We start from the raw sequence: 18,551 nt of genomic DNA, 5'->3' as shown, positions 1-18,551 counted from the left end.
ATTTTACTTTCTGAAGGAATATACTGAAGTCACATGAGGATGTAATTTTGTCAGCCAGTGATTTAACAATTCACAAAGAAAGAGTTTATATTCATATTCCATTTTTCAGCTGTTGTTATTATTCTGTCACCGATCTTGAGCCCACTGATGTCACTGTTGGGTTTCTGTGGTTGTAAGTTTTTGAGAACAGTCAACATATCCTTGGATTTGTCACCTGCTGATTTTATTTTCTCTTCAAAGTAATTCTTCTTAGCATCGCCGCAGAGACTGTTCATGTGATTTCACATTTCTTATAAATTTGCCAGTAATGAGAGTCTTGAGTGTCAATAACTTGAGAGTGATATTCATTTCTGATCGTTTTTGAGACATTCAATATCCTCTGAGAGCCACAGGCATATTTGAGATTTGGCACGGAATTTCCTAATAGGAGTATGTGTGTATTGAAAGTTTTGGTGAACACGGTGAACATGCTTTTCCAGGTGGATCAGATATCTTCAATATCGTCAAAGATTTCTTCAACAGACCATGCCATTTTAGATCTTCACAAAGCATCTCACAGTTCATACGTTTGTAGTTTCTAGATGATGCATATTTGTGCTGTTGAACAGGTTCCTTCTTCATGTGTATCACAAGATAGTTCATTAAATGGTCAGCTACGGTTACAACTGCTACACCATTTGAAAATTTGCTCTCTTATATTGGTGAATGTCAGATTAACGATGGTGCTGGAACGATCACCGATACAAGTTGGTTCATTGATGATCTGTTTCAGGTTGTCGGAAGATGCTATATTGTTCAGTTGACATGTCAACGAGCCTGGTGTACTTGGCTTGCGATAATTGCAGTTGAAATCACCGGTGGCTCATGTTGGTCTGGTCCATGTTATAATAAGGAAGCTCTCAAATTTGTTCATAAATTCCACTGTGAATGTGGGATGACGATAAATAACAGTTAGTAGCACTGGTTTTCTGTGCATGTTAGTGTGATGCTTAGAGTCATGAGATTGGCAGGGTTAAGATCAGGTTGGCATCCATAAGACCATTTGTTATGGCTGAAAATTGCAACACCTTGTTTACCTACGGAGTCTCAGTTGTCTATTTGCTCAAGTTGGTATCTATGTCTGTATCTTTGTTCAGTTCAGTTATATGGACACTATCACCACAGCGCTCCACACCACGCTGAGCCACCTGGAGCACCAGGGGAGTGAGGATGCTCTTCCTGGACTGCAGCTCAGCCTTCAGCCACATCATCCCAGAGATCCTGGTCCAGAAACTGACACATCTGGGCATCTCCCCACAACTGCCAATGGATCAAGGACTTCCTCATGAACCGCCCACAGTCTGTGAAACGTGGCCCCACCTTTCCTCCACCATCACACTCAGCACCGGTTCCCTCAAGGCTGTGTATTGAGCCCCTCCTGTTCACCCTTTACACTCACGACTGCTCTCCGACCTATCTCTCAAACACCAGCATCCTGATGTACTGCATTACAGTGTGGTACATGGGGTCATCAGCAGCAGACAGGAGAGAGTTGCAGAGGGTGATCAAAACGGCCCACAGGATCACTGGCTGCTCTCTGCCCAGCCTGGAGGACATTGCAGGTCTCACTGCCTCAGCAGAGCTGCCAGCATCATCAAAGACACATCCCACCCCAGCAACCACCTGTTTGACCTACTACCCTCGGGCCAATCAAACTTGGACAAACACTCAGGGACAGCTTTCTACCCAGAGCGATCACTGCGCTGAACAAAAAACAAATCACTTTAATCTGCACTTTCCAAAGTTTCTTCTGCAATATCTGTACCCATGTGCAATATTTTCCAGTGCAATATCATTCCACAGTTATACATAATTCTCATTTTACATTTTACTTTTTATCCACATTTTATTTTAGTTGTACATATATTTAAATAATTTATTTTGTTAAATGTCATTATCTTTTATTTAGCTAACAATTACTTGCACCTTGGAAAAGCACCTTTTGGAGTTGCACTCAGATCTTGTTGTAATGTAAATTACAATGACAATAAAGGCGATTCTGATTCTGATATATCATGTGTCTGGTCTATCAAAGTTTGAGAAACACACAATAGACAACACCCTTTTCAATTCATGATGATGGTATAGTACACCTCCATTTCCAGTATTGTTGTGAGTTGTTCGTATTAATTTTAAGTCCTTGATATCCACTTTAGACAGGCCAGCGACTGAATTTGACATTGTAGGAAAGCAGCAGTAGAATGTAATGCTTCTATTTCACGTTTGACAGCTCTTAATGCAGAAAAAAGATTGAGTTATAGTTACAGAAAGAGAGAGAGAGAGAGAAATGAAAATAGTGTGCATTTGATCTACTCAGTCAAGTCCCTTCAATTCAGCACACATTTCACACTGGATGATCTTCCTGACACAACCCCACATTATGTGTAGAATGGACAGGGGGTGGCCTTGAACCTGGAACCTTCCGCTCTTGAAAGAAGTACACTAAACCATTTGGACTACCCCTGCCCAAATTTATCCCTAATTTTAATTATTATTATCATTTATTAGTATTTGAAGCACATATTTTTAAATCCTGTGAGTGTCCGGGCCTCATTCAAGCGGATGTTTCGCCGTGACAAGCGTGAAACCTGCCCAATCACATCTGGTAGATTGGGTTGAGGGGCGGGGTCGAATGTGGAGGTGGGATTTCAGCTACCGTCCATCTTCAGCGTTGGTTGCCAACCTCTGTAAAAAGCCAAGAAGAAGAAATTGCTGTTACAGTGAGCGAGCTAGTCGAAAAGAAAACACAATTTGGAAGTAAAGAAGACCTTTTTTGGAATTAGTTTGGCTTTAATTGAAAAAAGATAAACGAAAGCCCAGACCCCTAGGGTAAATGTCGTAACATGTATGAATATACTTGCTTGGGTTTGACCCTGTTTCCCCATATCTTAAATTTGGCTAACTAAGCTGCTAGCTAGCATTTTATGCATTAGCTAGATAGTTAACGCTAGCCACATTAGCTAGAAGGCTAATGATTAGAACGGCTTCTGATAATTTTGCGGGGCTTTCACAACGTAACAACCCACAATATATCAGCTATACTGGACCCCTAAATAGTGATGCATGAATATGAACTCGATTCAGCTAGACGCTCCGGAAGTACTGTTTTTGAAATGGGTCGGTTATCGTGCGAGGTGGACGAGCTAAACAGCTGTCTGCTATCCATGTTAGCTTGGCTATGAGCTAATTTTAGCTGACAACTCTGTCGCTTAAGTCGGGTAACGTTAGCGCGATAAGAGGCATTTACGTGTGTGTAATGACAAGACGGTCAGGCAAGAGTGAGGTGAGGTTAACATTTGTGCAGCTGACATTAACGGGCCAGCTAGCTGGAGCTAACATCAGTTACACTAGCTGGAACCTATACAAAGATTTCTGTCTGACCTGTCTGTTGATCAGCGTTATGTTTGTTTGTTTTACTCAGCTCCCTTTGTGACAGACGGAATGTGGACAGTGTCGTAGTTGGAGCCATGGCTGACAAGAGAAAATTACAAGGTAAGAAGAGATGGTCAGGCTGCCCTAAGTACGTGGCATTGAAATCGGCATGCAATTCCTATCTGATATCTATTCTAACACACAAACTCTTTAACGCTTGGCATTATGTTGGTAGGACGATGCACGAAAGGCAGGTATTTATGTAATGTTTCATCTCCTCAGGTGAAATTGATAGATTGTTTGAAAAAGGTAGCTGAAGGTGTAGAACAGTTTTGAAGATATTGGCAAAGGTGAGGTGTCTTTATCTCCTCTGTTGCATCATACCTAATTAAAAATCTGTGCAAGAAAACGTAAAGCATCCTGTTACCTACATTACAGCTCCACAATGCAGCCAATGCAAATCAGAAGGAGAAATATGAGGCTGATCTCAAAAAAGAGATTAAAAAATTACAGGTAAGATAAATTAGGCCATAAAGTGAGCTATTCTTTTGTTGTTTACTACACTTTTGACTTTTGCTGTGTGCATTTGAATCTGTTTAACATATCACCATATATATTCTTCCCAGCGATTGAGAGATCAAATAAAGGACGTGGGTTGCTTCTAATGAGATCAAAGACAAAAGGCAACTAATTGAGAATCGCAAACTTATCGAAACGGTATGTTCTCTACAGTTTAAGAAATATATTTTGTGTTGTGTCTGTAAAATTATACTTGAGGGAATTGTCACATTTAAATTGTTAGCCTAAAAAGTTATTGGACTTTGTAGCAAATGGAGCGGTTCAAGGTGGTGGAGCGTGAAACAAAAACGAAGGCCTACTCTAAAGAAGGTTTGGGGTTGGCCCGAAAGTTTGATCCAGCCAAGGGAAAAAGAAGAACGGGAACAGTGGTTAACAGTAAGCTGTTAATTGTTATTTATGCCTACTTAATTTTTGTTGGTTATGTTTCTCTTAATAGCCATTTCAGTGTTTGAACACAAGGAAAAAAAAATGAGCAGATGGTTAATTTTGCAATTAAGCAATCTGTAATTGGTCAAACCGGAATAAATATTTAGACAGGTGGGACTTATTAACCACACAACAGTTTAATGGAGGTCTTTTAAATATTAAATTCAAAGACGAATTGATAGTAATTCAGTCTCTCTCTGTCTGACTCCCAGAGTACAATAGACACTCTAAATAGCAGGTGGATCAGTTTGAAAGTGAGGTTGAGTCTCTTCAGTGCAAACGAGAAAGAAGAAGGGATAAGAGGTAAGTTAGTGTCGCATCCTGATTATGCAATTACCATATAAACCATTATAATGTTCACTATTACTGTGTTGTGACAAAGGCTAACATTTTCTGTATAAATCATGTTGTTTTTCTTCCTGTCTTGTAGAGCAAGATCGTATTGATGAGCTCAAACGGTTGATTGAGAGACATAGGTTCATATCGTATGTTGGAGACCATTTTACGAATGCTGGATAATGACTCTGTGCCAGTAGATGCAATCCAAAGATCAAGGATGATGTTGAGTACTACATTGATTCCTCTCAAGACCCCAGACTTTGAAGAGAATGAGTTCCTGTATGATGACTTAGACCTGGAAGACATCCGTGAGTAGAACGTGAAGGCCTGTGAGAGCATCTGAGTGGTGTTCGTATTCAGTGGTACAGTGGACATCATAAGTGTTAATTTTCAACACCTGAACCCGGTTACTAATGACATCTGAGTTAGCATTTGCCTGTCTTGTCTTTCTGTTGTAGCTGCAGCATTAGTTGCCACATCACCATCAGGTCAGGGTAACATGGAAGATGAGATGTATCTTCACTCGAGCAGCACTCCCACTTCCACCACCTCTTCTTCACCTATTCCCCCATCTCCAGCTACATGCACTGCTGTAAGTTTAGCCAATTCGTATGTTGTCTTGTATCATAAATCATTGGTCATGGTGTTAAAGGGATACTGCATACTAAAAGTGTATTCTGACACAACCTTGCACATACCCCTCTCTCAAATTTACAATGTAGTCAACCCTTAGTCAAGACACATTGTTTTAATCCGCTGGCTCATGTAATGAATTAGCATTTCAAAGGTGGATTGTCATATTAAGGTATCTCCTCCTATAGGAGAACTCGGAAGACGATAAGAAAAGGGGACGGTCGGCAGACAGTGAAGTTAGACAGGTGAGAGGCTCTCTCTGCTGTGTCAGTAGACGAACAGTTTAGTGCCGTACTCTTCATCTGTGGTCCTGGAGAATCACAGTGGATGGAGGGTTTTTGCCACTCAGACACTGAAAGAGGATGAGCCTTTTCTCTGTGGGACCATGGTTGGAGACGTCTGATGTAGTTGTACCACCTTCTGCACTTCTGGGCCTCCATAGCTTACTGTACACTGCTTCTCATATTGGCTTGATTGTCCTCATCAGTTTTTATTCAGAAATGTCATTTATGCTTTTTCATTTGCAGTCACCGGTGAAGAACGGCACCCCATCCTTGCTATCTTCCTTCTCTTCTTCAACCGCCTCGGGGTCATCCTCATCTTCCTCCTTAGTGTCCATGGCAAGTGTTGTTGGAGGCTTCCTGTAGTTCCTACGAGCAGCAGTCTTATAGGAAGCTTCAGCAGCGCAGTGCAGCAACACCAACATCAACCTCCACAACAGCAACAACAACCTCAGTCAGCAAATCAATCACAGCAGCAGCAGCCACCTCAAACAAAGTCTTCTGTCCCCTCTAACAACACCCCCAGTCCACCCAGCAACTCCCTTCTCCCAGCTTCCACTGCACCTTCTCTTCAAACAACCAGCACACCCAGCTCATCGGCTTCCAACTCTCAGTCTCAGTCCACACCGGGACCCACCCCACCGTCCAATTTGGGACTTGGTTGGGGCTGGGATTGAACAAAGGTGGCTTGACAGGAACCAGCAGTGCCAACCAAATGTCTGGTTTAGGCCTGGGCGGCCACTCCACTCCTTTAAACACAATGGCAGGGCTCATTTCAGGGTCCACACCTGCTCCTTACGCTCAGGCTGCAGCATCAGGAGGCCTGGGTTTGAGCAGTACCACCCAGTCAAGCATTTCAGTGGAGAACAACACTATCATCACCCACCTCTGGCTCCAGTGGAGTCACCACCCAATGGCGCAGCAACAGGGCTGGGTTTGCTGGGTTCAAGCCCAGCTCACAGCTCTCTTAGTGGGAGCATACTGAGTCTGGTTCCTGGGCAAAATGTAGCCTCTGGGTGCTTCTCAGGTGCCCCCAAGTTCTGTCAGCTCTGCCATTGGAGGGGTAGTTAGCATGATGGGAAACAACGGAGGGAATGTCGGTATCGTTTGGAGGAGTAGGGGTGAATGCTGCTCTGCTAGACCACCAAGTGGACTAAGCAAAATGGAAGCACAAGTACGTTGTTACGTTTGACCTTCTTTGGCCATTCAGTTTCTATTTAACAAAAAAAAGTTCAGCAGTGGTATTGGTTTAGGAGTAGGCTTACTTTTCAACCTTTGTCCTCCTCTACCTCTAGGTTATAGTGCTGGTAGTGGCAGAGAGTTCCACAGACTCAGTTCTAAGCACACCAAGCCAGTCACAAAGCAGCCAACCATCATCTCTTAGTTCTTCAACCAGCCAGCCGTAAGTTGTCCACATTATCTGAAAGTGCTTCACACATTATATTGGTTTAATCTGTTTAATTTTAGGGTTCTACATCACCACAGAAGATGACAGAAATGCCAACATAAAAATCTTCAATACCTGTATTCTCAAATGTGAACAGTTCAACAATGAAAGAAATATACAGTAAATATATAAAACAAATATATTTCTGTGAAACAACCACAGTAGTGTGCCAAATAACTATGTAGAACAAAATTTAAATGCTCATTTCAGTCAATATTCCAAGAATCGGAGCCCATAAAATAAAATGACATTTTCCCCAGTTCATCGCAGAGGTGAGATAGTTACGCTTCTCTTTCCACCAACAACTTTGTCCTACTTTTAGTTTTCGTCCAAAATGCATCAAAAAAGTGTTCACCTGTAAGCTGTAATCTAAATATGAAATAAAATGTGCTCAGTTTGTAGAGTCTTACTAGATTTGCTCTGCAAAAAGTATAAACATCTAGCATCTTCAGTCTTATTTACATTGAGGAAGCACTCAGAATCCAGTTAATTTTAATTTAGGGCCTTTGTAATTTTTTGCTCTGACCGTGCTTTGTGGTCTCAGGTCCACCACTTTAAACCACTGGCAACCACAGTAATTATTTTAAACAATTTAGGTTTGGAGAGCTTAAGGAGGATTTAAAAAAAAAGGGTTAGCATTGCATTCTTCTGAAATGTATGGTAGTTTCAGAAGTCTTGTGATGCTGTAGAATTCTGATATGGTTCAATTCCAATTCTGGAGTATTCTGATTCACATGCAACAAGTTGAAGCAGCTGTTGTCCTCAGTACACCCAAGTAACGCTGATGTTTCTGTGCCTGAGAGCAGACACCAAGGGGAGGGTCTTGTTGCTGTTGTCTTCTTGTCTTGTTCATTTACTGCTTTTCAATAAATAAAGCCTAAGCTGCATGATGGATGGAGGAGCTAATAAAGTGTAATTTGAAGTTCACTGGAGTAAATTATACTGATTTGATCTGGAGCAATTATGAGCAAAAAAAGCTGACACGGCCCATCTGATTGAGGTTGTTAAGGGTTTTTCTTCTCTCTCTCTCTCTCTCTCTCCTCCTCTTCTCTCTCTCCTCTCTCTCTCTCTCTCTCTCTCCTCTCTCCCTCTCTCTCTCTCTCTCGTGGTATGTGATCACAGCTGTTGCAACTGTTATCCTACTTTAGAGAGCAAGTGAGAATAGGGGGCTGAGAGAACACTCCTGTGGAAGTGATTTAAAGCTGTAGTACAGCTACCACTTCACATATTCCTTTTTTTATACACCCTGCAAACAAAAATTGGGGGGGTTCATATGGCATGTCTCAATAATGGTGGCACACCATATGAAGATGTACATGATGGAAAGTAATTTTTGTCTGGCATCTTTAAGGGGAAGTGATTCAGATCTTGTTTAATTGATGCATGTAATATTGACTTTTTTGTGTCAGTTACATGGACAGCAGTTGATCACTTTATTCATTCAGCCGCTCCGTCATCAATGAGTAATCCCACAATATATAATGTATGATGTAGTATTGGCTGTGACTGGGTATTGTTTTGTGAGCTTGCTCGCAGCTCCCTAGTTCACCACATTAACTTTGGCTCTCTGTATTTCCACTGTGACTGGTGTAGGATGGACAATGGGCCCAGTTTAATCAGCTCCATCACCCTGCCTCCCAGTTCTCCGTCCCCATCATTTTCGGACAGCACACCGTAGGAGGGAGTCTTCTCAACGGGCCCCACTCCTACACACAGGCCTCCGAGGGCCTCAAGGTGAGCAGAACTGTGATAACATTCAGCTAGAGCTGGTTGTCTGTGTTTGTCAGTCTTTTAGTGGTCTAATAAGGATTTGTCATCAGTTAAGCAGATATTCTTTTTTTTTTTTTTTTTTTTTTTAAAAAGCCAGTTTTTAATATGTAAGCAGCAGCTTCTTTTGTGATTCTACATGAAGAAGTTGAGAGGTGTAAGACATAGCTGGTTGAAATTGTAAAGTAAAAGGATTTCTCTACAAATTACATGAATAGGAATGATCTACCTCATACTGTGAAGAAGTAGAACCACAAACCTCTTTCTTGAGTAAATATCCCCTTGGTTGCTAATATGGAAGCTACTCCATGTGATAGTTTGTTTTTTAACTGCAGTTATCATACAAGAAGATGCAAATTAATGAAGAAACAACAGCAAAGTTGCTTGAGTGGAGTGTTGATACTGAGCAGAATTATACCATTAAAGGATGTAAATCTTGTATCAAGGTATGTTTGTTTGCTACACTGTCAGTGTTAGCTTGTAAAATATGCAACTCATTTATCAATGGCCGGCCTCAAAGTTCTGCTGTTGGTGGCCATATTTTCAGTTAAGTCTATAAATATTTGTAAATTTTTGATCTGGACAGTATAGTGTTGGTGAAAGTGAGCTGGTGAATGGTGTAATTCCATACTTTTTTATGCAGTTTCCTCTTATATAAGTGAGCAATTGTTTGCTCAGATGTTTCGTGACCAGGTGTGTGTCGTTTGCTTATTTAATTTATTAGTTAGCAAATACAAGGTGTAGAGTTTTGTTCAAGTGTTGCATGTGTCTTTGGAATCATGTTTAATGCTAATATGAAGTGTAAATAGCTGCTACTGCTAGCTAAGTGAAGTAAGGCATCATGAGGTTGAGAAATCCAAACACCGCCGTCAGGGTGGCAGTTATATTTGCTATTATTTATTTGCAATTTGTGGCTGACAGTAAAAACTGACAGTTTATTCCCAACCTTTGAATCAGTGATTCCTGTTAAGGGTAATTTGCTGCTGTCATAATTCCACATAAATGGTTGAGACATTAAATGTATTTACATTTGTCAGTTTGTGTTTTTTGCACAGTCAGTATAAACTAAAAATCTGCACTTTGAGCTTGTATTCATTATTTGCGTTCCACTCCAATATGCTGAGGTTTTAGACGGCTAACCTTGTACACATTTGTGGACCTACCATAACAAATACAGTGGTGCTCAAAAGTTTGTGAACCTTTGACCTGTTACTTGTCTGAATTTTATAATGACATTATATATATATATAAAAAAAAACCCAACATAATTTGGCCTTCTTATATAAAAAAATTTGATCAGAGAAATTCTAGAGACTGTAACATTTAAGTGTTGTGTTACCAGATAAACAGCTTCATAGTGGACTGGCATAGAGAAAGATTTTCTTAAAACCATGTGAAATTTCAGCAACAGTTTGCCTGTAGGCACATGGGTGATGCAAGTGTAAGATTTGATCAGTTTTGTTGGATGGAAATCATTCTCTTTCACTCCACTGTGAAGCTGTGATACACAGACAAAGTTACACCCTCAACAATTTCTCCAGTCACAGCCGCAGAAGCCTGTAACTCCTACACAGAGCTGATTAGGTGTTTTAGTGGCTTTCCTTGCTATTCTCTTTTAGTTTATTTATGTCATGTTGTAAAGATTAGTTTTCACTGTGAGTTTAAAGGGCATCATTTTTGAAAGTTTAACATAAAGAAGCCTGAATTATGTTTGGAAAATTTGATGTCATTAAAAAAATTGAGATATGTAAAAGCTCAGGGGTTCACAAACGTACATGCACTTTAACAGTGGTCCATGTATCACTTTCTAATGTGGTTATCTGTGCTGGAAAACACGCAGTCAAATGCTTAATATGGTCGAATGTGTTTATGTTGTTATATTATAAAACAGATTAAGCGTTCGTTGTGTTGGCATCAGGTGCAGTTTGCTAACTTAAACTACTCTGACATAGAAGGCGTGGTATGATAGTGGCAACCAATTAGTATGTTACACTCGCCATGTACACACCTGCACTTACTGCCAATACGGTGACTGCCGGTGTGTGCATGGCATGTGATCATGGATTTGGAGTTTCTGAACAACCTGATGCTGTCCAGCTTGTCACACAGACTGTGTGTGTGTGTGTGTGTGTGCGTGCGTGCGTGCGTGCGTGCGTGTGTGCGTGCATGTGTGCTGAGTTAGTGGCATGTAAGTGGAGACCGCACAATGAGTCTAGTTAAATGGCGAGTGTTTTGAACATGACCAAAACACTCGCCACACCCTGGTGAGTGCCGCCAACCGTGTGACGTGTTTGTGGCGAGTAGTGACATGTTAGTGGCCAATACTGGAGAGTTGGGTGGCGAGTGTTAGCACGTGCCTCTAAACACCACGTATGTGCTTTCTGTGTGAGAGAGGCTTTAGAGGTGATGGCATTGATGATTCTGATGCTTTTCTTTGTTGCTGGAAACATTGTCTTTAACACTGCTGTTATTTTCCCTTGGTAACAAGTGTCTGGTTTCACTGAACTAAAGTTTACTTTGGCTTTAACATTGTCTTGTTTCCCTGTCAGGCTCCTGAGCCTCTGAGCTCTCTGAAGGCGATGGCTGAGAGGGCAGCACTGGGATCAGGCCTGGATGGAGAGCTTCCCAGCCTGCACCTAACAGACAGAGGTGGGAATCTTCACACATTTGTTGAACTGACTTACAAGGAGTAATCTGTTCATGCTTTTATTCTTTAAATCATCATCTGTAGACTGACTAGTTAGTGAGTTCCATAAATTCTGGTGAAAGATGGTATCATAGTGCAGCAGATAACAGAATATTTACAGAGGAGTCTTTCAAATAGTGAAATACTACTCAGACATTACACTTTTGAAATAACTGACTGGCCACTTGAATTTTCAATAGGCAGCCAGTTAGGGGTCAACTGAAGAATTACACAAGGGTCAAAACTTAAAAAAGCTCCAATCATATTGAAAGCTATACCACATTATTTGTTTGATTATAAAGATTCCAAAAAGTTATAGTTTGGACTATCTTTGAAGTATGGAGTTATGGGGTAAAGACAGCAAGAATGGTGACAAAGGTGAATTTCAGTTTGTACAGTTATAAAGTTGCTCCAATTTTGATAAAAAGTGATCCAAATTATTGGTTAATAGGGTTTTTTAAAGGAATAGTTTGGACCATGTGTCATGCTTAGTTGTCACGTTACAGGGTAACATATATCACGTCATAGAATCCAGTGGATGGTGGCATTGTTTGACCTTTACTTTTCAGACCAAGCACTCAACACAGTCAAAACTATTCAATTTAGTAATCCTAATAAATTAGTGTTAGTGTTGATTGGTTCACTGTCACTGTGTGCTCCTTTACATGCACACGCTTAGTGGAAAAGGGGAAAAGTGAGAGATAGCTATGTCACTGTTTGTTAATATGTGTAAAACCTTTAGAAAATACTAACTGCAATGTTTAAAAATGAGCAGCAGCGGCCACCAGGATCCTGTGATTAGCAACAAGGCTTCAAAAGCAACTTTATAGACCTCTTTACTTTATTTGGCATGTTCAAAGATGAAAACATGTCCCAACATAGGCGGTTGACCGATCCTCACCTGTATACGTAGCTGAATATGCTGTAGTTTTACAATTGGTTACTGAAAATCCATGAACTTCTTGACTGACTTCATTAATCCTCTGCATGTTCTTTTAATGAATTGTTTTTTCCAAATTGTAAAATTTGGGTTCAACAGAGCTCTTCACTTATCTCTGTCCTTTTCTTTCTAACCATGTGCTCCAGAATGTAACGTGTGATCGTCAGACCTCATTGTTTTGAGTCTGTGTTTGTGTTTTGTCATGTGACTGAGTCCATTGTGATTAGGGTTGGGTATTGAGAACCGGTTATTTTCGGGTATCGTTAAGAAATGATTCGATCCACCGATATCAATAGCCTTTTTGCTTAACGATTCCATTATCGGTCCTTCATAGTGGCCGTTGTTTTTGAGGGGGTTTGTCAGGAAATGATCATTTCTCTACGTTGATTACAGACCCTGCAGCGGCTCTGTAATCAACAGCTTCTGCAGCGTGACTCCGCTTTGAAGCGTGAACCAATGAAGCAGTGCTTTGATCCGCTGTTTCGTTGGTTCTTTGATTCGCTGCTCTTCAGAAGTGGAAAGTTCTTAACCCCTCTCAAAGCCATTAAAATATGTTAATCGTGAGTCACTTTTGTGTAGGTTAAAGTCACTAACTGGGGACTCTTGTCTTGTTGCCGACAAGCAACGATAATCGTCCTCCGTTCCGTTGGCACAGCTCCAAACACTGCGCCGCTCTTTGCCGAGACAGTCTGGTTGGAATTAATAACTTCAAAGTGAATCACTGTTTTAAATAAAATGACACCTCTTTCCAAATGCTGTAATACAGACAATAAACTACAATCAACTAAAATGTTTTTTCCTACCAAAATAAGACATCCTGCATTCTTTATGAATTACATCCTGACGTGCAGCACAGCCAGCTGCAAGAGTTCAGCTCAGATGTATGGAAAGACATTCATGCCAATAATGTCTGAACAGAAATGCTTTTGACAAAAACTACAGATTTTTTTTTTTATTTCTATTTATGTCCAGAGATCAAGGATTTGGCATCACTGGTGTGGAATTTTGAAAATTGATCTTTTCTCCAGTGCACAAGTTGCAACAGCAGAGGTCCACTGTGATCTGTAATGCAGAACATCAGCCAGTAGAAAACAGGCAGGAGATGTCTGAAGCCGACAGGCTGTATTTGTGTAACTGACCACATCATCTGTTTTGGTGCTGTAGATATTTTCTCTGGGTCATCTGCAGCCCCGGGCACACCTGCTGCCCCCCAGCCGTCTGTGTCAGAAGTCAGCATTCCCCCCTCACTAGGTGTTTGTCCGCTGGGTCCAACTCCTCTCCCAAAGGACCAGCTCCACCAGCAGGCCATGCAGGAGGCTGCGTGGACTCACATGCCACACCCCTCTGACTCTGAGAGGATCAGGTGAATGTACCCCTCATTTTCTAAACCCGCTTCTTCCAGTTAAGGGGGGGTGTGGGGTAGGTAGCCTATCCCAGTGGTCAGTGGGCGAGAAACGGGGTACACCTTTGATGGACCACCAGTCTATCACAGGGCCATATATAGACAAAAACACATTCACACGCTCACTCACTCACAGCTACGGTCAGAGTTTCCAGTTTACCTTAACTGCTTGTATTTGGATGTGGGAGGAAGACAGCACGCGGAGGGGACGCAGACAAAGAAAGCACCAGGCAGGAAATAATCCCAGGACATTCTAGTTGAGGCTACAGTACTAACCACTCAGACACTGTGCTGCCTGTGAATGTACCATGTTTAATTTTTGCATTTTATTTGATAGTACTTTTAAAAGTTTTACACACATTCACACACAATTTCATGCAACTGATGTAAATTTGCTAAGCACCAAGCTAGTACAGACTGTTAACCGTTAACAAAATGCACTTGAAGATGGTGTATTATTATCATATGATCAGTTGCAGCAGCAATATAATCTGATGGGTAGAGATAACTTCTGGAAATATTTACAAATTAGGAGCTGCATTTGTTCAGTACCATGCAGTCTCAGTGATAATCAAATTATACATTTTTGAAGCTCCCATTGATAAAGCATAGGGCCTCTCAATTCTATAAAGTTGCTAATCTTGCCATTAGTAACAATACTAATAGCCTCAAAGGAAGCTGGCGAAAAGACTTGGGTCATGAATATCAACCTGATAAGTGGGGAAAAAATAGTGTCAGAGTTTGGTAAATATGTGAGAGAGGCCAGGAGTAAAATTACACATTACAAAGTCTTGCACAGGTATTATTTTACTCCATCGAGATTGTTTAGAATGAAACTGTTGGGTGATGATTTGTGCTGGAAATGTAGAAGGGAAAGGGGAACTTTTATTCATTGTATTTGGGATTGCTCGCTCATCACACCTCTTTGGGAGAGGGTCATATATATTTTAAATAGCTGGCTTGGTTTAGATATACCACTCCATCCAGAGATTTGTCTATTGGGAGACAAAAGCTATCTTCCAAATGTCTCAAAAAATATTTTTCAGTGGTTTCTGTAAGCTTGATTACAACTTGTCGAATTATTTTGAGACACTGGAAGACATTGACTGTACCCAGTATTCGAGAATGAGCCAGTGTAATGATTGAAACTGCTTCATAAGAATGTATGCTAAGAAGGTTAGCTGAGGGTGTGAATGAAAGAGACTGTCTCATTCTGGGACAGGTTTTGGGACTATCTGAAAGTAGAAGAGCCACATGATTAAAAACATTGTCCCCTAGATCAGACTATGTATTCTTGTATTTTATTTTTTTTCTATATGTAATGCATCTTTGTGCGAGCACCATGTACCATGATTGTGAAAAGATAATAAATATTTGAATAAATAAAAACAAAATGCCTTTTAAAGATGATTAAATCTGCCTCATTTCTGTTCTGTAGTTTTAAAGTGAATGTCAGAGTGATCATTACATCAGTTTGGTACTGATCAGTAGCATATCGTAATCACGTTTTTTATATATATATATATATATATATATATATATATATATATATGTGTGTGTGTGTGTGTGTTTTAAAATGCATTAGTCAAGTCCATAAGTATTTAGACAGTGAAATATATTGAAATTTTGTCCCTGTACAATGTCACAATGGAGTTGAAATGAAACAGTTGCGATGTGCTTGTAGTGACAACTTTTAGTTTTCCCCCACAGAGCTGTTAATTACTTTAAATGTGTTATTCAGCTGAGTAGACAAACCCTTTGATTCTGAACACAGCTAGTTTGTCTCACAACAGAAAAAAAAATAGAGGGCACCTTTAAAAGAGGTCAAATTTCAGCACGTGTCTGCCGGACACCTGGGTTTCTAACACCTGAAGGGAACACCATGGGTGTGCTTACAAATGCATTTGTAACCTTTTGTGTTTTTGTCTTAAAGACAATACCTGATGAGGAATCCGTGTCCCACACTACCCTTCCATCATCAGGTCCCACCGCATCACTCTGACTCCATAGAGTTTTACCAGAGACTGTCCACAGAAACTCTCTTTTTCATCTTCTACTACCTAGAGGTAATAATGCAGTCATTCAGCTCTCCCTGCTGCCTCCAGTATTTTGTTCATGCTGTGAAAACATTTTTTTTTTTGCCTCCCTCAGGGCACAAAGGCTCAGTATCTATCTGCGAAAGCTCTGAAGAAACAATCCTGGAGGTTTCACACAAAGTATATGATGTGGTTCCAGAGGCACGAGGAGCCCAAAACCATCACTGACGAGTTTGAACAGGTGCCCCTACGCCACACTTTAATTACGATGAATGATTTTGAGGTAGAAACTAACATGAAAACATGCATGTTTTACTTTGTGCAAAAAAATAAATAAATTCCACGACAACATTGGTTAGATGATTCATGGCTGTTCCCTCCTCCAGGGCACTTACATTTACTTTGACTATGAGAAATGGGGCCAGAGGAAGAAGGAGGGGTTCACCTTCGAGTACAGGTACCTTGAAGACAGAGACCTGCAGTGACGGACCGAGAAAAGCGCAAGGACAGAGACATAATGTGCTGCTGTTGACATTCCGAGACTGAACTCCAAACTGTGGATAGAGATTGATGTGTAGTAGAAACCCTCTCCTAAAATGGAGACTGGCGTCTGTATAGGCTGCATCTCACGTGAAGCCCCCTTGCTCCTCAAGTAGCACATTGCGTTTGATCAAGACACCCCGTGGGTGTGGTCAGACGCGTTGCACTGCGTGAGCTGAGAGGGCTATCATTAGAGATCTGCGTCTGTGCCTGTCTGTGTGCACACTCAGTATGTGGCATTAGGAAAGCCAACCCCATGCATGTTTCTCATGTTTTTTTTTTTTTTTTATTTCTTTTTCCGTTTCAACAAGAATCTGCACCGCCCACCCAACGTGAGCCTGGAAGCCTTCGACTGGACATAAAACTAATATGTCAACTGCCCATCGTGTATTTACTGTAATTTGCCACTTTAGAATGGTGGACATACAGTGAACATTTAGTTATGGTGTGTAGGAACGGCTTCTTTTCAGATCCTACAATGCCTGTTAAATGTGGTCACTGTTGGAGACGGTGAGTGGTTATCGATAGTTTTATTGTTATTGTCGTGATCAATCAAACACTGATTGAGCGTGACCACAGGGCCTCTCCCTGTGCCAGGGAAAGAGTCCTTATTGGACATGGATTAAATTGCTATGCAATTGAACTGGTCTCTGACTCCCTCTCTTTACAAATATTTTTTTTTAAGTTAAACTTGTTGAAGATGCAATATTACAGCATATTCCTGTTTGTGACAAATTAATAAACTTGTAAATTAAAAAAGAACTTCAAGAAGTAAGCTTTGAGACATTGAGTTTTACATTATCTGAATTACAGCAGCTCTCTGCAGTGAATGAACCTGTACCAGATTTACCCAGAAAACATTGGATAAAACTGAATTGGTGTTGCAAATTTAAGGTATTCTTTTTGATCTTATAGCTCTGCTCTTCATTTTACCATCTTTCAAGTGAAAACCTGGTGAATGTGCACTGAACCTGTTTACATGTAGAGTAAAAACAATAGAATCAAAGTTCTGGTGGTGTGTTTAAGTCATGGGCTGACTGTATCTAAATGTCTCACCTGCTGTTGTCCGTATGCTGCCCAGAAGAGTCACAGGTTGAATGGGGAGCACATTAAACTGAATCAGATCCACAAAAACATAAGAACTGTATTACAGCTCAAGTTTTATGTGTAAATGCAGCTGACTGGAAAGCAGAGATGCAACAGGAAAATGTGATCATGAAAGCTGCCTTTTATTATAGATTCTATTTTTTGGGCTTTTCAGAAAGAAAAAGGTCAGAAAAAGTGCTACAATGTGAATTTCCAGATACATTTACAGTTTTCTCAGTACTGCATGGGAGATGTGATAAAATGGGGTGTGATTATATATAATAAGATTGTAAAATTTCAATAAATACTTTTAAGAAATTACAAGTCAGTGCTGTCATTCCTATTTGGAAAATGTGTCTACTGCATTTCTGGCAGAGTGGAGATAAAATGTTAAAATTAAATCTGTCTATAGGCATCATTACGTGACAAGTTATTGTAACCTGATGCTGACCTTCGGGCTCTTGACTATTATCTGATTTGTCAGACAAAATAAGTATCACTCTCCATTGAAAAAGTCTAGCGATAAAATATGTCTTCTGTATGAACTTCGAGCCCTTAAAACTTTCACGCCAGAAAACATACAACTAAGGTGGACCCTAAAAGCTAAACACATCTCAGAAACTTTGCTTATTATGCATTTTATGACATTTGGGTGTACAATTACAAGTCATGTCAAAGATGTTTAAAGTGGGGTTATTCTGACCACAACCCAGTCAAAAATGGTGGATCATAAGACTCGGTGTCACAGACCGAACGGTCCCCCCTAAAAATCGGTCCGCCCTGCCTCTACTGCACATCTACTGCACGTCAGCAGCCGTGGTTCACCAACTATCACCCTCGTTTCTGCTTAAAACTGCACTCGAGTCATCATCTGTCTCAGTAACAGATAGCTGAAGTGTTTGTACAACAATCATTTCCACATAAATTCATCATTATTTCATCGTAAAAGATGAAGTAATGTTTCAGTCTCCGAATGTT

General features: G+C 40.6%; 1 pseudogene; it reads left to right on the top strand.

Annotated features, from left to right (window-relative positions):
* Positions 1 to 3,332: 3,332 nt before the first annotated feature.
* LOC117514286 lies at positions 3,333 to 17,894 on the top strand (annotated as a pseudogene).
* Positions 17,895 to 18,551: the final 657 nt, after the last annotated feature.

Source organism: Thalassophryne amazonica, chromosome 7 (assembly GCF_902500255.1).
Source record: "Thalassophryne amazonica chromosome 7, fThaAma1.1, whole genome shotgun sequence".
In the NCBI taxonomy this organism is placed as follows: Eukaryota; Metazoa; Chordata; class Actinopteri; order Batrachoidiformes; family Batrachoididae; genus Thalassophryne; species Thalassophryne amazonica.
The sequence above is the reverse complement of the archived record's forward strand: the minus strand, read 5'-3'. Positions and strand labels throughout refer to the sequence as shown.